The following is a 4,245-nucleotide window of genomic DNA, read 5'->3' as shown; positions in this document are numbered from 1 at the left end:
CTAATTCAAGCTCTCATCCTATCCCGTCTGGACTACTGCACTAGCCTTCTCTCTGATCTCCCATCCTCGTGTCTCTCTCCACTTCAATCCATACTTCATGCTGCTGCCCGGATTATCTTTGTCCAGAAACGCTCTGGACATATCACTCCCCTCCTCAAAAACCTCCAATGGCTACCAATCAATCTGCGCATCAGGCAGAAACTCCTCACCCTGGGCTTCAAGGCTCTCCATCACCTCGCCCCCTCCTACCTCACCTCCCTTCTCTCCTTCTACTGCCCAGCCCGCACCCTCCGCTCCTCCACCACTAATCTCCTCACTGTACCTCGCTCTCGCCTGTCCCGCCATCGACCCCCGGCCCACGTCATCCCCCGGGCCTGGAATGCCCTCCCTCTGCCCATCCGCCAAGCTAGCTCTCTTCCTTCCTTCAAGGCCCTGCTGAGAGCTCACCTCCTCCAGGAGGCCTTCCCAGACTGAGCCCCTTCTTTCCTCTCCCCCTCGTCCCCCTCTCCATCCCCCCGCCTTACCGCCTTCCCTTCCCCACAGCACCTGTATATATGTATATATGGTTGTACATATTTATTACTCTGTTTATTTATTTATTTATTTATTTTACTTGTACATTTCTATCCTACTTATTTTATTTTGTTGGTATGTTTGGTTCTGTTCTCTGTCTCCCCCTTTTAGACTGTGAGCCCACTATCGGGTAGGGACTGTCTCTATGTGATGCCAATTTGTACTTCCCAAGCGCTTAGTACAGTGCTCTGCACATAGTAAGCGCTCAATAAATACGATTGATTGATTGATTGATTGATAGTGAGGCATGATTTCTCTTTAAAACAATCATGTTGTGTTTTCCCCAACAGGTTAGATTTATCCAGGAGCTTGTCTTGTCTTATGCCATCAAGTTGTCTTCGACCCATAGCAGCGCCATGGACATATCTCTCCTAGAATGCCCCATTCCCATCTGCAATTGTTCTGGTAGTGTATCCATAGAATTTTCTTGGTGAAAATACAAAAGTGGTTTACCATTGCCTCTTTCTGTGCAGTAAACTTGAGTCTTTGACCTTGATTCTCTCCCATGCCATTATTGCCCAGAACAGGTGAGTATTGACCTGTAGCAGATTGCCTTCCACTCACTAGCCACTGGCCAAGCTAGGAATAAAATGGGTATGCCTCTGCCTGACTCTCCCTCCCATAGTCGAGACTGGAAAAGTACTGGGAACTCTCCAGGTACAACTCTGAGAAGGGATCCAAGAGCTTACTGATCCTAAACTTGATACAGATTCTACCAATTTTCCAGGGATAGAAGTGGGACTCCCATGATCATTTTTGAGCCCTTCTTCGAAGATGGCAATCCACTAGCCCTCCAATACAGTGGCCATTTGTAATAATAATAATAATAATGATAATGGCATTTATTAAGTGCTTACTATGTGCAAAGCACTGTTCTAAGTGCTGAGCACTGTAGTAATAAGTTGTACATGTACTCTGCACAGAGTAAGCGCTCAATAGATATGATTCACTGCTTTACTGACTCTCAACAGGAGTCCCAAAACTCCCTCTTAGAGTTCTTGATTAGTTATTCTAACATGTCAGTACAACAAAGGAGTCTTTCTGTGTGCACAATGTGGATCCTACATTAGCCTATTCAGTTACAAAACAACCATAGGTGAATTTCACCAACAGTGGTGGCTTCTTCATGTGTGTGTGTGTGTGTGTGTGTGTGTGTGTGCGCGCGTGTGTGTGTGTATGTGTACATATATATAATAATTATGGTATTTATTAAGTACTTACTATATGCCAAGCACTGTTCTAAGTGCTGGGGAAGATACAAGGTAATCGGGTTGGTCACAGTCCCTGTCCCTCATGCGGCTCACAGTCTTACTGCCCATTTTACAGATGAAGTAACTGAGGCACAGAGAAGTGAAATGACTTGTCACACAGCAGACAAGTGGTGGAGCCAGGATTAGAACCCATGATCTTCTGATTCCCAGGCCCATCCTCTATCCACTACGCCATGCTGCTTCTGTGTATGTGTGTGTGTGTGTATATGTGTGTATATTGTATTCAAAGAAATATCCACTGACATTGAAGTTCACCCTGAATGCATGTGTGGCTGAAAAGACCAATGTAGGATCCACAGTTCCTGCCACACTGAGCACTCAAAAAGCTGTTCCCGTGTTGTTTTGTTACGCTTAATGTTTGCAGCATCTGACGCTGCTTCCTCTTTTGCTTCTTTGTCTCCTTCACAAAAAGAAGATTTTACTCAAACAGAGCCACTCTCTTCCTGATAACAGTGCACCGCACCGGTCTCTCCACTGCAATTAATGGGCTGTTTTCAGCTGGGTTGCAGCACTGTCTGAGGTTTTGGTTCCCCGTGTCTCTTACCACGTCTGCACGTCCAGAGGACAGCTGTAAATATTCAGTCACTTCGAGAATAATTGAGGTCTCCTCTATTACTAGTTCCTCTGGTTTGTCAGCTTTCCCAGCCTTATCTAACTTTTCCTGCTCATTTTCCCCATCCTCATCGGGTGATGCACAGAGCGGTTCTTCGGTAATATTTCCCTTACCCGATTTCCAAATTTCTGATGAAGAATGTATTGTGATGGAAAATATCCACTTCTAGTGACTTTAGAGCACAGTTTCCTTCAAATACTAAATAAACTCAATTACCCAAATGGAGCTTATCCAACTAACTCCATTATCCAAGTAATGGTTACAGCTGCCAGCCAGGACTCCAGTATCCTGATTGATTTCATTTTCACTGGCACAACCCTTGAGTGTTTTTTAAGAAATATGCAAAATGCGCATACCCTACCTGCTAGAAGTGAGGTGTCTTCAGAAATCAGATGAATAAGTATGCTTCATTCTCTCGGGTATCAGGGGAATTGAATTGGGCAGCGTTAGCCTAGTATAGTTTCTATATCTTTCAGCCTTGTCTTTCAATCAGTCGATCGATGGTATTTACTGAGCACTTACTATGTACAAAGCATTGTACTAAGTGCTTGGGAGAGTGCAATAAAATAGAATTGGCAGACACGTTCCCTGCCCACAGCGCGCTTACAGTCCTGGGTTCGGTCTCGGTTTACCCATCTGTAGAATGGACTCAGCAGTTGCATTGGCAAGATCCAATACCGTGATTCACATTCACAAAGGGCTTTGAGGTCCTCCTAGATTGAGCAGAATAAATGCAGACTGGTGTGACTCTCATTTCATTATTTTATCCAGTGAAGAACAGGAGCACGTGACTTCTGTTCTCACGTTGCTAGGTTACTCACAGGCCTCCCTGCCTGCCGATGAGATGGGAGACGATGCAGTTTTGCAATGTGACTCTTATCCTCTGCTGGTGTTGGTTGGGGGTGCCACTCCAGTCAAAGAGCAGGCAGACCCACCCGGCCACACTGAACCCCAACCTAGACTTTCTCCTGAGCCAAAAAACACTAGACATTCTGGTGTCAGCCCTGAGGGTTCCTCCACATGAATTTGGCAAGCTCAGATGGACACTGCCTGCCCAGGCTGGGATGGTTGTGCAGACGGAGCCCAGCCTTACGTCACTTGGTTCCGGGGAGGGTCAGGAAAGAAACCACTGTTCGAGAAGAAGCATGGTAGGCCTAGGAGTCAGAGGACCAGGGTTCTAATTCCAGCTGCACCACGTGTCTGCTGGGTGACCTTGGTCAAGTCACTTAATGTTTCTGTTCCTCAGTTTTCTCAATTGTAAAAATAGGTTTCAATACCTGTTCTCATTCATTCATTCATTCAATTGTATTTATTGAGCACTTACTGTGTGCAGAGCACTGTACTAAGCACTTGGGAAGTACAAGTTGGCGACATATAGAGACAGTCCCTACCCAACAGTGGGTTCACAGTCTAGAAGGCGGAGAAAGAGAACAAAACAAAACATATTAACAAAATAAAATAAATAGAATAAATGTGTACAAATAAAATAGAGTAATGAATACATACAAGCATATGTACATATATACAGGTGCTGTGGGGAGGGGAAGGAGGTAAGGCGGGGGGGATGGAGAGGGGGAGGAGGGGGAGAGGAAGGAGGGGGCTCAGTCTGGTAAGGCCTCCTGAAGGAGGTGAGCTCTCAGTAGGGCCTTGAAGGGAGGAAGAGTGCTAGCTTGGCGGATGTGCGGAGGGAGGACATTCCAGGCCAGGGGGATGACGTGGGCCAGGGGTCAATGGCGGGACAGGTGAGAAAGAGGCATGGTGAGGAGATTAGCGGTAGAAGAGTGGAGG

General features: G+C 46.2%; 1 non-coding gene across 1 annotated transcript; it reads right to left on the bottom strand.

The window, feature by feature from the left end:
- Nucleotides 1-1,110: 1,110 nt before the first annotated feature.
- Nucleotides 1,111-1,248, bottom strand: LOC119938415. The gene has a single exon (XR_005454427.1). It is a non-coding gene; the product is annotated as a small nucleolar RNA SNORA7 (small nucleolar RNA).
- Between the last annotated feature and the right edge of the window lie 2,997 nt (nucleotides 1,249-4,245).

Source organism: Tachyglossus aculeatus, chromosome 1 (assembly GCF_015852505.1).
Source record: "Tachyglossus aculeatus isolate mTacAcu1 chromosome 1, mTacAcu1.pri, whole genome shotgun sequence".
Lineage (NCBI taxonomy): Eukaryota > Metazoa > Chordata > Mammalia > Monotremata > Tachyglossidae > Tachyglossus > Tachyglossus aculeatus.
Note: the sequence above shows the minus strand (reverse complement) of the source record. Positions and strands in the feature narration are given on the sequence as shown.